Genomic DNA, 17,500 nt, shown 5'->3' with positions numbered 1-17,500 from the left:
CAGCCGTTCCGGAACCTGACAAGAGGAATTAAACCTACAGGAGAAGAGAAAAAGGAATCAGGAATCAGGAATTAGAAAATACATAAATAAATAAAAATAAATCCGTCATCAGGTTCGTGGTAAAGTCAGAAGCCTGGATTTGATATTACGTAATGAAATTTCTTAACAGACAATAATGAATTATTAGGCCCACGAGAGAGAGAGAGAGAGAGAGAGAGAGAGAGAGAGAGAGAGAGAGAGAGAGAGAGAGAGAAAAGAGAGAAACGGGAGGTCTTTGCTCATTGCTGCTTCTGGGACGCCAGGAGAAGAATCCTACCTAATAATTTCATATTTCACAGGATGAGGCTGAGAAGCTAAATAAAGACGCCGTTCAAATATTTCCTTATGGGATTATTTTGAGAAATGGCTTTGTTCTTATTTTTTTGCTCTTTACAGAGAAAATAAAAAAGTTGAATGATGGGAGGAAAATTTGGATTTTCAGGGACATTGACCTTTCTTGCTGGTGTGATTACATAGTTATTGAATATGTTAATCAATAATAATATTTACCTAATATATTATATGGCATATATTAGCTGTGTGCTTGAATACTATAAGGACATGTTTCATATGTACTTATATATCTGTATGTATGTATGATATATATACACACACACACACACACACACATTTATATATATATATATATATATATATATATATATATATATATATATATATATATATATATATATATGTATGTATATAATATATATATATACAATGTATATTTTATATATGTATATATATAATTCATTTACAAACTTAATTTATAAACAAATTATTTAATTTATTTATAAAATTGAAGACAAGTAAAGATCTCGTAACAAATGTACTTACAACAATATAAATAAGTAAAAAATACAACGAAGTTTCTTAAGCGCAATCGAGTTTTCTGTCCGGTGGTGGCCTCAGCCACGGCCCATAAAACTCGTAGCTGGCCCATGAAACTCATCCCTAGGTCCGGTGGTAGCAATGTTGTTGGTTGTAAAGAAGTACAGTTTTATGACTAACTTTAACCTTAAATAAAATAAACTACCCAATAAACATCCTTACAATTTGGTATGTTTGATGATTGAGGGTGGATGATCAACATACTAATTTGCAGCCTCTAGCCTCAGTAGTTTTTAAGACCTGAGGCGGACGGATAGACAAAGCCATACAATAAGTTTCTTTACAGAAAACTAAAAAGTAAAGAGAAGTAGAATTAATACATAATACAAACATCAACTTCTATAGTCGTAGTAGGCTATACAGCACACATTTTATAAATTAATACCTCGTTACCGCCTGGATAACTGGACAATGAAGTGTTTTAAATTAAGGCCGAGTTCATATAATTCAACTGTCGGAACAGAGCCCCACTATTTCACTAAAAAAAGACAAAAGGTCACAACTTGAAACATCAGGAGGATTAATTATGTTTGTGGGAAGTACAGGGGGCTGGAAGAAAGGTCAAAGGTCAAGTAATAGAGTAATGTGGGTCATGATTGGTTTGGATAACTATTATTTTAGTTTAAAGTGTATTGTTAATTGAAATGTGTAAACCATTGGGTGTAGTTTCAGTTACTTCATGGTTAAATGAAGGAGGACATTCAAGTTTTTTCTAGTTAATAGAACATTGAGTATGACTGATGTATATGTGTTTATAACCTAACAAAAGATTATTCCAATAAGTATAGTACCTGAAGTGCTGTGACTTTTAGCCTGAGGTGCTGATACAAATGTCAGATCTTTTCTTAAACTTTCATAAGAAAGAGCCCGAATAAAATCCACAGTAATCTATTTTACTTCTAATGTATTCTTCTTATCTCTAAGATCGTATCAAAGCTGAGTATCACTCCTTAAATTTGGTGCCTTAAATATATCCGTAATTACCTTTTTTATATAATGCATGATCCTGGTATGAAATCAAACCTATTTTATGTGGCAAAACAAGTTCACATTGATGGGACTTTTGTGGCCATAGACCTACTTTCTCACGAATTCTATACTGTCATTTTGGGGGTCCTGCTTCGGTATCTCTCTTTGCTTTCTTAGTGATCATGAATATGAATTTTGTCAGTTCTTACTGTGTCTTTGATTTGAAATCTTTTTAAATTTTCATAAATGGTGGCATAAATACCACTGGATGTCAGTTAGCATCAGGGGATCCTGACCTTGTTGACAGGATTGTTTGAAACGGTAGGCTACTCTTTTCTTTTGTTAGTTGTGGAAAGGACTTTTATTGCTATTTTGAATGTATCTATTGCTGTTTTGAGTTCCGCTATTGTTATCTTTTGTTTACTCTTATGTTTACTTCTAGTCACACAGAAGCATACAAGATTGGTCAAAATAAGTATTAAATCTATTCTAAAAGACAATCACAAAATGACGACGAAACATAAAATAAAAATAAATACAAAGTAAAACTCCAAAAAAAATCCTTCTACTTATAAAAAAAATCTTATCATTCACCTAACGAGAGAAGAGAGAGAGAGAGAGAGAGAGAGAGAGAGAGAGAGAGAGAGAACCCTCAAAGTTTCTTCTAGTTGTAAAAATCTTTTCATACACATAAAGAGAGAATGAATATAGAGATATATGATATATATATATATATATATATATATATATATATATATATATATATATAGACAGACAACAGACAGACAACAGACAGACAGACAGACAGACAGACAGACAGACAGACAGACAGAGACAGACAGACAGACAGACAGAGTAGTAACATTTTGTTCCGTTGAAGTTTTGGTTTAAAAGGGAACGTTTTTTTTTTTTTTTAATAAAAGGAGAAAGAACAATTTGAAGAATACTCGTAAAACGAACGTCGATCCAGGAATATTTATTTTTACAACAATTTAAAATGTGACGTCATTTCCGGAAACTATCTAATAAATGCTTCAATTCTTCTTCTCTTTTCCTGCCATAAGCTCTTTACTTCCTTTCGAATTTAGAAAGTAGGCTTTTACAAAAGCTGGCAGGGGAAACTAAGTGGCTTTTCGTTTGAGAATAACTAAAAACGCTTTATTTTGAATGTAGAACGCGAGTGAAATATCCTGCCTGAGGTACCTGTTGGTTAAGCCCCTGGTGGAAAAATATTAAAGGCAGATTTATCACTGCAGTAAGGACAACTGATATATGAGTTTATTTTCTGTAACAAAAGACTTTTAAAAATGCATTTAATGTGTGTATTTTCACAGTTTCTTTTGCTTTTTTCTAAACATATACTGCTTTTGGAATATATGGATTTATTCTCTCTTACAAAAGAATTATTGCAAAAGGCATTTGAAAAGTCTATTGTTACCCAGTTTATTTTCTTTTCCTAAAAATATACTGCTTTTAATGACCAATAGGAATCAATAAATGTGAAAGAGATACAATCTCTACCTTTTGATGATTTATCCAGACATGGATTTCTAAACACTGCAGAAGTAAATGTTCGTCTTAAATGATTTCACCATAGCTAAATATACAATGTAATTAAGACTAAATAAGCAAAAAATAACAGACATTTCTCTAATGATTGCATAAACGACCCATATTCCAGACATGGATTTCTACACACAGCAGAAACACATATTTGTCTAAACTGATTTCACCTGAACTGTATATACACTTGTAATCAACACTAAATAAGTTAAAAAGAAAGACAGTTCTCTAATTACTCCATAAACTACCTGTATTTCTCCCCAATGCCTCCAGAAGAGCTAAATATTCAACTGTAATTCACAATAACAGTCCATTACCCTTTCCCTGAAACGAACTCTCATCATCAAATAACTTCCAGGAATGAAGTGATGCTTCCATAATTCAGAGCAACGCCTCTGCTCCGAAGGCAGGAGGCAAAAACGTCCCCTCGAAGCTCATTTCCAGGAAAAATGACAGAAAACGTTTAAACGTTTTAGCCAGAGGGAGAGACTGAAACTGAGTCTGCAGAGACAACAACAAAAAAAAGTCTTGCCTTTTGTTTATAAACGTTGCCGTACCACATGTATCATCTTTGTCTTTTTTTGGGAATCTCTTCCCTCAGACGGTTAGTTGGTTGGTTAAAAATTAACTACAGAATACATAAAGTGAATAAAAACTTGGTAAAAGCTGAGAAATTTGAAAAATGAGGAAAATATAAAATGGGGAAAATGGAGTCCTTATTGAAATTTGTACGTTTATAGACACAATTAAAATTTGGGGCTTTTTCAACATATCCATGAGTGCATCGCTATACTGTGACTGAAATTCACAATTTCCTTTATGGTTATAAGCTGTATTTTGCCGTACTTTGTCACAAAAATAGAGTTTTGACTCATAAACAACTCGTGGATTTTCTTGATTCTTAACATAGCTCGCCTTGGGCTCATTCTTAACATAACCCACTGCTGCGGTTTATAAATTCAGAGAGGAATTCGTTTTAGCTACAAAACTGATAAATAATGTATATGGGTGCACTCTTTAATATAACCCATTGTTGTAGTTTATAAATTCTGTGAGGATTCATTTATAGCTACAAAATATATAAATTTCTGTATAATATAGGCTCATTCTTAATATAACCTACTGTTATAGTTTATAATTCAGAGGACTCAGTTATAACTATAAAAATGAAAAATAGTGTATACCCACTTGTAAAGTAGGGAAATGTGAAGAAAGGATGAAAAAATGAAATATAGAAATAAAGTTTGGAAAAAAAAAAATGAACAGTTGCCCAGTACACAAGAGGCAAAGAATCTAATTTGCAACCGAGGCAAACAGCAACAAATCCTTTCGAAAGACGAAGATAAAACTAAATCCTTTTAGAGCCTTCACAAAACATGTCCCAATCAAAACAAAAACAACTGTCACAAAAAAATAGAGAGAAAGGCACATATGGTTTGAAACTAGAAAGGCATTTTGGACCAATATATATATATATATATATATTATAAATAATATATATATATATATATATATCATTAGTATATATATATATAATATATATATATATATTTATATATATATATATATATATATATATATATATATATATATTATATATATATATATATATATATATATATATATATATGTAAATGCAGAAATTGGCTCCCTCACAAAGTCTTTGTTTCATCAGCGCCAGCAGACAGCCACTATTATTCCTTTTCATCTCCTTTCGCCTTTTTTTTTATTCTAATTTAATTTTGGGAGGAGAGAATTGGACCATGTGATGGGTTCCCCTGTTCTACACTTGACTTTATTTCCCAGACAGTAAAATGAATGTCATCGGAATTAGCAAGGTAAAGAGGGTCTTTATATTTGGTTGTTTTTTTTTTCGTGAATGTTTTGCTCATTTTTTTTAATTCATGTTTCTCAGGAAGCTATAATGGATGGTTTGTTCGCACGCTCACTAGAATATATTTCAGTTACAAATACTTATTTACGACATAATCTCTTCTTTAAAATTCAGCTGGCTTCAGCGAATTTTTTCTAAGCTTTTACTTGTTCCTTCCGTCAACAAATGTACTCGTGAAAAATAATTCTTATTGTTTTTATGGCACAAGCGATTAACAGCAATGTTGAAAGAGAGTATCGGAGATAACCGATTGGAATATATTGGAAGATGGCGATAACTGATAACTAAAAGGGTTGAAATAGCAAAAAGAATATGAGAGAAATTCTGTGTAGGATATCAAAGCAATTTGTTGAAGAGCTTTTAATATTATAATTCAGTCTATATACATAACATCCAGAGACACTTAATGTCAAAGCAATCCACTTTTCGCGAATGAGATATAGTGATCGAAAGAACAGACGGAATTCGCTACCCTAAGATCAGATGAAAAAGAAAAATGGTTCTCTCGATACGCTACGCGCCACTTCAAAGTCCAATTCAGATTCTCGAGTTTTACTTAATTTTATTTTATTTTATTTAAGAGAACAGTTGGCGATGAAGAATTACGAAGGAAATTGGTCTTGTTAACTTTTTTTTAGTATTTTAATGGTGAAGATTAGCGGCTTCTGTGTCGTCCATTTCACCTGAAGAAAAATGATTCAGCTGAGAGGGACAATAATATTTCTTCCTTTTCCTTTGACCTTTCGAAGACGTAGTTAACGGTAAAAAGGAAAATTCTTTTACATTTCAACGCTCTTTTTTTTTTTCCAAAAGGCGGTTTTTGTTAATATTATTTATTCCTTATGAAACAACTTTCCACCATCATCCCCGTAGGGGGCTAGTGCCGTCAGTGCACCTCACGCAGTGCAATGTAGGCAATACTTAACGTTCTTTGCAGCGTCCCTTCGGCCCCTAGCTGCAACCCTTTTCATTCCTTTTACTGTACCTCGTTCATATTGTCTTTATTCCATCTTTTTATCTACCCTCCCTAACAATTATTGTTTTATTGTGTAACTGTGAGGTTTTCCTCCCGTTACACGTTTCAAATCTATTACTCTGTTTTCTTTTCAGCGCTGAATGACCTCATAGGTCCCAGCGCTTGCCCTTTGGCGTAAACTCTATATTTCATTCCATCTCCCTTTCATCATTATCTCATCTCCATATGGAAATTCCGGCATTTCCTTTGTGGTGTCATTTCTAACTCTTTCCTGTCTCTGATTCTTAATATTTTCTTTTGATCTTTATTCTGAAATGTAAAGACCTTTTAGACTGAGTCTCATTGTCATAACAGGATTCGTCTTTTAATGGAAGGGAAAAAAGTATATATTGTGATTTATATACTTAAATCGAGAGGTATGGCAAACTCACACTGAATAGGACTTGGAAATATGAAAATATCTATTAAATATGGAGAGAAAGTCAAGAAATAAATCGGAGAAATACAGATACAGTAAAGGAAGGTGTGCAACAGAAAGCATAAGATTAAAAAAGGGTTGTAGGCTTACACATTCATTGGTGTGTGTGTGTATGCATGCATGTGCGTGCGTCGACTCCATAAAGAAAAAGTGTAGCTTCTTTCGTGTTATGCTAATAGCCCATGAAAATACACAGAAATTATATATGTATATATATATATACATATATATATACGTAATACATATGTATGTTGGTCGTGTGGTTAAAATCGCGTCACTGTAGTCCTGAGTTCTTGTCTTCGGTGGTTCGAGCCCACGAGACGACGAACTTATTATCAACTGGAAAGTTCCTCTTCGGGTAACATATATGAAAATATATTATTTCCGAGGTAAAGCGAATTGGATATTAAAGGACGTTTGTGGCTTGATGCTTGTATATGAATCACGGTGATGTGATAAAAATTCAAATATATATATATATATATATATATATAATATATATATATATATATATATATATATATATATATATATATTTTCATGATGTTGCCTTGTAATACGTATATCCTTTCATAATATTGACATATTTACTTTTTTCATGTGTTATGTTTAATGATAATGGTTGTTGAAGTGTCATATTTAGTTTGACATCAGATCTCAAAAGTACTAATGATTACTTGATAGCGTAATTTAGAATTGTTGTTATAATTTTAATAGTAATGTAATTTAGAACGAATATCTTTCTTGGTAAAAGCGTAGTATGTGAACATGTGTGTGTGTCCACCAAGGCTTGTTTCATTTCAGTTGTCATCAGTTGAGACAAGAGTGAGCGCTTTGTTTTGGGTTAGCATGACAGATTGCAAAAACAACGCCAATTCGTCCCATACGGGCTCAAGACGAGTGATTTCATGTTGTTGCATGCGTTGTTTGAGTCACGTTCGCCACTTTGAGAGAAAGAATACGTGTCCTGGATCAATTACGCTATCGTTTTGTAAGATGCCTAAAACGTTTTGCTGGGATGACGTAACTTTCCTTCTAGAAGCTTCTCCATTGTATCTCGCACCCAAAACGCTTTAATGACGTCACCTCCCTGCTTCTAGAACTTTTGTATCTCGTACCCAAAATGCTTTAATGACATCATGTAATTGTTTCACGTATTACTGGAATCCTAAAATTTGTTTCATTCTGATTTCTGAGACCAGTCGATTTGGTTCCATATCTCTCTCTCTCTCTCTCATTCCTAATTAGGAAGAGATTACTTTAACGAATTTTTGTGGTCACTTTTAACATTAACTTTTGAGATCTGAATTTAGCAAAGTTATTTAGTTCCTACCTACGCTGGTGTAAGTAGTGACAAATGAAAGGCAAAGTGATTTTACAGAGGTTTTCACAAGTTGTGTATAACGTGAAATCTTACTTCTATTGATACCATGGTATGATAAGTTAGGAGGTTATGTTGTGATAAGTTAGGAAATTTTGAACAAGTGAAATCATTATTGATAAGTCTTACGTGTATTTTTGTGTGTTTTTCTATTTACAATTTCTTTATATTTTCACATTTTTTATGTTTGTGATGTAACATTTATTTACATAGCATTGTAAATATTTCTTGGTAATTTAACATTGCATACTCAAGTTAACATTGCATACTTAATTTAACATTGCATACTAATTTAACATTGCATACTTGATTTCATTTATTGAGATTTTCTTTTTAAATCTTGAGTAATTCTTGATAGTTTAAATTTTACTTGATTAATTTAAATTCCTGATAAAGTTTTTGTGAATTAGTTTTGTTTCATAATTTAATTCAAGAATTCATTGAGTTTTGTGTTATTTTCAACTAATGGTAAATTTTTCAGATTGTGAATTTAACAATGTGAATTCTAGTTATAAACTTGAATCTGAAAATAAATTTTGTATTTAACATTTTAGAAAAACAGTGTTTCATTTATTGATCACCAGTGAATAGGATTGATTGTGTGTGCATAAGCAGGCAAAGTGATAAACATGTTTTGTCTTTTAGTTTTATAGCGAATTAAGACCAGGGAAACAGTTAGAGTTTTTTGATGGGAGGATGCCTTTACTCTAGAAGATTTTAGCTTAATTTTTATACCTCACACATATTCTACGAACTTAGTTTGATTTTTCAAGTGATTGATAAATAAGTTTTTTTTCTTATGATCACTGTTACTTTAGAGTACTTCAGTCGTACACTAATACACAGAGTTCAGGTGATTGGCTGAAGTGAGGTATATTTTTGAATCTTGAGATAAGTTGTGTAATAACCAGGTACTTGATACGCATCGCGATTACAATATTGTTTAAAGCTCAGAGACCTGCGGAACAGCAAATATCACTTGGTTTATGGTTTATACTTTCGTGTGTTAGGGGATATATTTTGATAGGAGAGTGACCACATAGTTATTTTTTGCTTTGTATTGTGAATTTATTTAGTTGAGTAACTTAGAGAAAATGGTTTCATTCAATGTTCAGAGGTTTTAGCAGCTCCTTCCATCCAAGAGTTATCTGAATCCAACCTGACTACACAGGGATTGCTTTAGCAGTAGCATGGGGGTAATGTGTCTAGTGGTATGATTAAGGCACAAATCAAATATATTGAGGAACCAAGCATTACGGACTGCAAAGTAGATGAAGAGTTATGAGGCGCAAGAATTGTTGAATGCAGCTGAGGTGAACTACAGATAAACATGAGTAAAAGAGAGAAAAGTGATGCAGAAGCAGAATGTAGACGTATAGAAGCAGAAGAAAATTTGATTGCTTGAGGATACAGGCTTGAAAGAGAGAAATGCAAGCAGAAAGAGAAAGAGAACATATAGAGAGAAAAGAGAAAGAAAGGAAAGAGAAGAAGAAAAAGCAGCAGAAGAAGAAAGAGAAAGAGCAAAAGAAGAAAGAGAAAGAGCAAAAGAGGAGAGAGAAAGAGCAAGACATGAAAGGGAGATGGAGTTAATAAAAGCTCGATCCACATTACCTGTAATACCGTCTAACCCTACTCAAGGTAATTCAGACCCTGTATTTGATGTAGTAAGAGTGCAGAAGTTAATTCCAAAATTTACAGAAGAAGCCTCAGATGAGTTTTTTGATCACTTTGAAAAGTAGCTTCAGGTATGGGATGGCCAGAGGATAAATGGTAAGTCTTGTTACAGAGTGTTCTCATTGGTAAAGGAAGAAGTGCCTATTTGCCTTATCAGCTTATCAGTGTAAAGAGTACAAGGTAATCAAACATGATGTGCTACAAGTTTACCAGATGACCCCTGAATATTATAATGAAAGATTCAGATCTTTGAGAAAGGATGACAAGATAACTTTCGGATTATGCTTACAAAGTAAGAAGATGTTTTAAATGATGGTTGGAGGTCATAAAGTTAAATCTATGGACGAACTTGAGGAGTTAGTAGTTCTAGAACAACATCTTAGAGGAATCTCTGAACACATAAGAGCCTATTTAAGAGAGAGAGAGGTTAAAAACTTGGACAAAGCTGCTACATTGAGCGAAGATTTTAATATAATTTCTAGCAAAAGAAATTATAATGTCAAGTACCAGAACCAACAACGCACAGGTTTCAGATCTCATCCAAATTTCAGGAACATTACAACTGGAAATCCCTCTAGTGGCTATGCCAATACAAAGTCAGGTAACACCTCAGCAATTAAATTGTTAAATCCTCTCATCATCCAGTCAGTTTTCAAGACAGATACAGAAGACTAATGTTGTCTGCTACAAGTGTGGAAGAGTAGGACACTACAGTCGAGATTGTTATCAGACACAAAAGCAGACCAAACCAGTTGGTCAAGTGGTTAAAGGTAACCAGGTGAAGCAAACTACGAAGAGCAGTGTGGGAACGACTGAGACTAAACAAGCAGAGTGTTTAGCAACCAGTGGAAATGTAACTTCAAGCAGGAGTGGCTGAGCAGCTTGAGGCTTTTGCCATATATCTATGAAGGTACTCTGACAACCTAAGGAGGAAGTGTGCAGGTACCAGTCAAGGTATTACGTGACATGGAAACTATAGTGGTAGTTCGTAAGCTCACCCATTAGCTGGAGCAATGAATCTCACCAGAGATTCAGTTATTTTGAGGGTATAGAGGAGAAGAGGTAACTCCATATGCCGCCTGCATTTGTCCTGTGAATTGGTGACAGGAAATGTTGGATTTTGCTGTAAAGGACTCACTAGCTGTTGAAGGTGTACATATACTGGGTAATGAAGTTGGTAGTGTACCATTTGTTCCTTTGTCCTATAGTGACAGACAAACTATTAAGGGGCAGTCTCACTGTAGATTTAGAGAAGAAAAACCCCCACCTGTTTCCAAGTTGTGTAACTACCAGGAGTATGAAGAGAACTATGTCTGCAAGTGAAGATACTGAGGATTTACCTGCACCAGAAGAATCAAGTGAAAGATCTTTAAGCTTAGAAGAACTGTTCCAGGAAAGAAGTTTCCCCTATGTTAGTAATGAAGAGATTTCCCAAGAAGAAGAGGATCCTGTTGTTATTGAAGAGGACCTTATATTCAAAGAGTTCCTGAAGATAGTAGTGAAAACTGTAGAAGCAGAGTTAGCAGATATGAGAGTCTACTCTGAAGTTGGTCAAGTGGACAAGAGAGAAGCCACGAAACTGCAGAAGAGGGATACAACGTTGGCTGATTTGAAATACCTTCTGTATTGTTGATCAAGAATGAGATGCAATGAACCTCTACCTGTTATTATCTAGCATGACGTTTAATGAGGAAGCATCGACCTGCAGATATACCCAGGAAATGCTGAATGGGGTAACATCTGTTTCATCAAATTTGATTCCATCCACATGAAACAATGTAGCAGAAGTACGAGTCTGACATATGGGAATCAGGAAGACTGCTGGAGAAGGTTATTATGAAGTATTTTTTCTGGCCTGACTCACAAGGACGTTAGCAAATTTGCAGAGTGTGTCACACGCCAGATAGCTGAAAACCGAATGAAACCATTCAGAAAGCCCTGCAAACTCCATATAGTTAGAGGAGAACCCTTTAGCAAGGTAATTATAGATGTGGTTGGGCCACTTCCGGAAAAACAAAGAAAGGAAATGAACATCTATTAACATTAATGTCCAGTGACTAGGTATCCTGAGGCGATTCCTGTAAGAAGTATAAGTGCAAAGGTAATTGCTGGCAAAGCAGGAGTTTTTCTCCAAGTTTGGAATAACACCAGAAATTGTGCAAAGTGATAGAGGAACTAAACTTTACTCAAAATTATTCCAGGATGTGATGAACTTGTTAGAGTAAAAACAACAGTTATCAACTGCTTATCATCCAGAGACTCATGAGCCTTGGAAAGCACCCACCCAGACATTGAAAAGTATGTTAACTAAGTATTGTAATGAATCAGGAAGAGAATGGGATGTTGGTTTACCCTTTAATGTTATTTGAAGTTAGAATGCTTATCAAGAAAGTATGGATGTTCATCAAATGAAATGATTTTTGGTCGAGACATTAGAGGTCCATTGAAGATTCTATGAGAATTGGGAAGAAAATCAAGAGGGAATCCAAGGAGAATATGTGAAGAACTTGAGGAGTGACAAGATAAAATTAGAAAATTCTGTGAAAATTTGAAAATAAGTCAAGAGAAATGAAAAAATCTAAAACATGGCAAAACAAGTTCATATTGATGGGACTTTAGTGACCATAGACCTACTTTCTCACGAATTCTATACTGTCATTTTGTAATCCTGCATCGCAGCGTGAGGTGCTCTCTTTGCTTTCTTAGTGATCATGAACATGGAATTATTTCACCTGAACTAAATATGCACATACAATTACGGAAAAAATAGCCTAAAAATAACAGAAATTTCTCTAATGATTTTATAAACGACCTGTTTTACCAGACATGGATTTCTACACACAGCAGAAACACATTATCTTTCTAAACTGATTTCACTTTTCTCCAACTATATATATATATATATATATATATATATATATATATATATATATATATATATATATATATAAGATAATTTCTTTATATACTATATATACATATGTAATCAAACTAAATTAGTTAAAAAGAAAGACAAGTATGCCTCCAGAAGCACTAAATATTCAACTGTAATTCATCAATAACAGTCCATTACCCTTTCCAGAACGAACTCATCTGTCTAATAATTTTATCTCAGAGAAAAAGTGATGTTTCCATAATTCCAGAGCAACGGCCTCTGGTCCGAAGGCAGGTGTCAAAAACGTCCCTGGAAGCTCTTTCCAGGAAAATGACAGAAAACGTTTAAACGTTTTAGCCTGAGAGAGAGAGAGACAGAACTGAGTCTGCAGAGACAAAGAAAAAAAAAGTTTTGCGTCTTGTTTATGAACGTTGCCTTATCACGTGTATCATCTTTGTTTATTTTTGGAATCCCTTCCCTCAGACGGTTAGTTGGTTGGTTAAAAATGAACTGCAAAATACATAAAATGAAAGAAAATTTGCTAAAAGCTGAGAAATGTGAAAAACGAGGAAAATAAAAAATGGGGAAAATGGAGTTCTTTGTTGAATTTGTACGTTTAAAGACACAATTAAAATTTGGGACTTTTTCAACATATCTGTGGTGCATCACTATACTGTGACTGAAAATCTACAATTTCCTTTATGGTTATAAGCTGTATTTTGCCTTATTTTGTCACAAAATAGAGTTTTGACTCATAAACAACTTGTGGTTTTTCTTTGATTCTTAACATAACTCGCCTTGGTGTCATTCTTAACATAACCCACTGCTGTGGTTTATAAATTCAGAGAGGAATTAGTTTTAGCTACAAAACTGATAAATACTGTATATGGGTTCACTCTTTAATATAACCCATTGTTGTAGTTTATAAATTCAGTGAGGATTCAGTTATAGCTACAAAATATATAAATTTCTGTATAATATAGGCTCATTCTTAGTATAACCTACTATTATGGTTTATAATTCAGAGGACTCAGTTATAACTACAAAAAAAGAAAAATAATGTATACCCATTTGTAAAAGCAGGGAAATGTGAAAAAAGTATGAAAAAAATTAAATATCGAAATAAAGTTTGGAAAAAGAAAATGAACAGTTGTCCAGTACACAAGAGGCAAAGAATCCAGTTTGAAACGGAAAGTAAACAAAAGCAACAAATCCCTTTGAAGAGACGAAGATAAAACTAAATCCTTTTTTACGAGCCTTCACAAAACATGTCCTAAATAAATAAAAAACAACTGTCCCCAAAAAAAAAAAAATAGAGAAAAGTGATAATGGTTTAAAATGAAAAATTTGGATGGATATATATATATATATATATATATATATATATATATATATATATATATATATATATATATATTATATATATATATTATAAGATGTATGAATAAATATAAAAATATATATATATATATATATAAATATTTATATATATATATATAAATATATATATAATGGATATATATATAAATTGTAATAGAAAACAAATAAATAAATATAATAATATATAAACATATATATATAATAAATATTATAATATATATATATATATATAAATATATATATATATATAATTTTACCACATCACTGTGATTCATCCACAAACGTCCTTTAAATCCAATAAATAAAATAGAAAATAAATATATATTTTCATTATGTTAACCGAAGGGGAATTTTTCCAGTTGATAATAAGTTAAAAATCGTGGGCTTAACCACCGAAACAAAACTCAGGACTACAGTGACAATTTTAACCACTACGACCATCATACGTATGTAAATAAGTGTATATATATATATATATATAATAATACACATGTGTGTGTATTATATATATATAAATATATATATATATAATATATATATATATATAATATATATATATATATATAAATAAATAATATATATATATATATGATATATATATATGCTAAAGCATGTCGTTGTGCTGATGAGTTTATTACTTGATTAATGTAATTACTAAGGCCCTGAATGCCAAAAACACATGTAACATTTCAGTTGTAGCTACAAATTTACCTCAAAGACAGATGATTATTAATTGAATAAGGTCGCCTGGCGAGAGGAAACTCGACACAAAGAATATGCAGTTAGCTAAGAAATTACTTAACAGTCGCCCACTTTCGGATGCAGTCAATTTTAAATCGCTTCAGTGTGTTTTTAACACAACCCTAACCGAACAATGGGATCGAGACACAAGGTTGCATAAATGCTGTAAATGAGGTCATTCACCGCTGAAAAGGAAACAAGTAAAATAATTTGAAAGGTGTAACTTCAGGAAAAATCAAAGTTGCACTAGTGAATGACAATAATTGTTAGGGAGGGTAGATAAAAATTGGAATAAAGAGAATATGAACGGAGGTACAGTAAAAAGGAATGAAAAATAGTTGCAGCTTAAAAATAAATAAAAGGAGCTGCAAAGAACCCTAAAAAATGCCTACATTGCACTGCGAGAGGTGCACCTGACGGCATTTGTCCCTCTACAGGAATGATGATGAAAATAGTTTTAAATAAAAATATACAATATTAGCAAAAACCGCCTTTATGGAAAAATAAATAAAAAATTGAAAATGTAAATTAATTTTCCTTTTTACCGTTAACTAATAAATAAAAAGGTCAAAGGAAAGGAAGAAATAATTGTCCCTCTCAACTGAATCATTTTTCTTCAGGTGAAATGGACGATACAGATTCCACTAATCTTCCCATTAAAATACTAAAAAAAGTTAACAAGTCCAGTTTCCTTTTAAAAAGTTCGAGTATATGAATTGTACTTTGAAGTGGCGTAAAAATCGAGAGAACTATTTTTCTTCTTCATTTGATCTTAGGTAACGAATTAAAAAATCTTTCTATCATTTTATCTGATAAATAAAAATGGAAAATACATTAAGTGTCTGTGAATGTTATGTATCTATACTGAATTATAATATTAAAAATAAATTCATACAAATTGCTTTGATATCCTACATATTTCCTCATATTCTGCTATTTCAACCTATTTCAGTTATCAATTATCTCCATATTCCAATATATTCCATTCGGTTATCTCCGATAAAAATTTCTATATTGCTGTTAATCGCATAGTGCCATATAATAAAATTATTTTTCATAGAATATTTTTTGATAAAGGAACAAAAAATAAGTTTAAAAAACAGAATTCACTGAAGCAAGCTGAATTATAAATAGAATAAATATGTCGTAAATAAATAATTATGATTGAAATGTGTTTTAGTAAGCGTAAAATAAAATATCCATTATACCTTCCGCGAAACTTATGAATTTTAAAAATAACAAAATATTCTCAGAAAAACAAAAAAATAAAAACAAATTATAAAGACCCTCTTTTACCCAATTCCGATGACATTCATTTTGCTGTCTGGGAAATAAAAGATTCAACTGTAGAAGAGGGGAACCCATCACATAGTCCAGTTTTCTCCCCCCAAAATTAAATTAGAATAAAAAAAAACGGCGAAAGGAGGTAAAAAGTAAAGAGCGTCTGTCTGCTGCCGTTCAAACTAAATAAAGACTTTGTTGGGGAAACTTTCACTCTCTTATACTAATATATCTCACTCACACACACACACACATATATATATATATATATATATATATATATATATATGAAAAATGTCAAAGTTCTTGTAATAATATATATATATATATATATATATATATATATATATATATATATATATATATATATATATATATATATATGTATATAATAATGTGTGTGTATCATACATATGTATAACGTATATGTGTATATATATATATATATATATATATATATATATATATATACATACATACATACATATATGTGTGTGTAACCAAGCTACAAGGCTCGTTTACATCAAAAAGGAGTTCGGCAAAGAGTGCTCATAAAGTTTTGAAACTTTAAAAACACCTTTTAGTTTTAGAGGAAAAAATGTTTATTTTTTCTGAGACCACATTAGAAATTGAAGATATCGACCATACTTTTTGACTTCATCTTATAAAATGGAGGCTTTTCATAATTAAATGAGATATGGGTTTTTCAACTTTGAATGAATTTCGAACATGATGTCTGGATTGTCTTGCCAGAGAAAACCATGATTTATTTTTTAGGACGCATGATATCAAATGATGAAAACTGATGTAAATATAAAATGTTTTATGGATTATCTTGCCAAAGAAAAAGCTAATCTTGAAGGAAACGTGATAATGTCATGAAAATGAAAATGATGAAAATTTAATATTTTTTTTTGACTGGTTCAAATCCCCATAGAACTCATTCTTGAAGTAGAAGAAATCAATTGCTCTTCAAGAAACTTTTTGAAACTAGTGAGTGATGAGTGCGAAGGTGAGTGAAATAAAGATGAAAAAATGAATGGCAAAAGTAATTAAAAAAATTTTTTTGCACTTCATAAATATTCGTCAATGGATATCAATACTCTGTAATAGTCCTACTTTAGTAAAATCAATAAAGTAAAATCAATATAGAAACATGTAACAATGTTTCTAATACAATATCTTATAATAATAATGACAATAAAAATGTGTATAATAGTAATAATAAAAATTACAATTTTGACAATACATATACACATACAATCAACAATACCAAAAAACTACAACATTAGGAAAACGTAAGATAATTGTGAAAGGTTAAAGAATAAACGACAGTACAGCGAAAAAATGTTGAA

Source organism: Macrobrachium rosenbergii, chromosome 15, assembly GCF_040412425.1.
Source record: "Macrobrachium rosenbergii isolate ZJJX-2024 chromosome 15, ASM4041242v1, whole genome shotgun sequence".
Taxonomy (NCBI): domain Eukaryota; kingdom Metazoa; phylum Arthropoda; class Malacostraca; order Decapoda; family Palaemonidae; genus Macrobrachium; species Macrobrachium rosenbergii.
Note: the sequence above shows the minus strand (reverse complement) of the source record.